The following is an 841-nucleotide window of genomic DNA, read 5'->3' on the forward strand; positions in this document are numbered from 1 at the left end:
GACACTGCAGAAATACAAAGGATCATGAGAGATTACTACAAGCAACGATATGCCAATAAAATGGACAACCTGGAAGAAATGGACAAATTCTTACAAATGCACAACCTTCCGAGACTGAACCAGGAAGAAATAGAAAAATGAACAGACCAATCACAAGCACTGAAATTGAAACTGTGATTAAAAATCTTCTAACAAACAAAATCCCAAGACCAGATGGCTTCACAGGAGAATTCTGTCAAACATTTACAGAAGACCTAACACCTATCCTCAAACTCTTCCAACATAGAGCAGAGGGAGGAACACTCCCAAACTCATTCTACGAGGCCACCATCACCCTGATACCAAAACCAGACAGAAGAAAGCTTTCAACAAAATTCAACACCCATTTATGATTAAAAAAACCCTCCAGAAAGTAGGCATAGAGGGAACTTACCTCAACATAATAAAGGCCATATATGACAAACCCACAGCCAACATCATCCTCAATGGTGAAAAACTGAAACCATTTCTACTAACATCAGGAACAAGACAAGGTTCCCCAATCTCACCACTATTATTCAACATAGTTTTGGAAGTTTTAGCCACAGCAATTAGAGAAAAAAAAGAAATAAAAGGAATCCTAATTGGACAAGAAGAAGTAAAGCTGTTATTGTCTGCAGATGACATGATACTATACATAGAGAATCCTAAAGATGCTACCAGAAAACTACTAGAGCTAATCAATGAATTTGGTAAAGTAGCAGGATACAAAATTAATGCACAGAAATCTCTGCCATTCTTATACACTAATGTTGAAAAATCTGAAAGAAAAATTAAGGAAACACTCCCATTTACCACTGCA

The 841-nt window shown here is 36.9% G+C and overlaps 1 pseudogene; it reads left to right on the forward strand.

Moving 5' to 3' along the window:
• Positions 1 to 841, forward strand: part of LOC102990629 (lethal(2) giant larvae protein homolog 1-like) — a 125,756-nt pseudogene that overhangs the window by 60,981 nt on the left and 63,934 nt on the right.

This window comes from Physeter macrocephalus, chromosome 12, assembly GCF_002837175.3.
Source record: "Physeter macrocephalus isolate SW-GA chromosome 12, ASM283717v5, whole genome shotgun sequence".
Taxonomy (NCBI): domain Eukaryota; kingdom Metazoa; phylum Chordata; class Mammalia; order Artiodactyla; family Physeteridae; genus Physeter; species Physeter macrocephalus.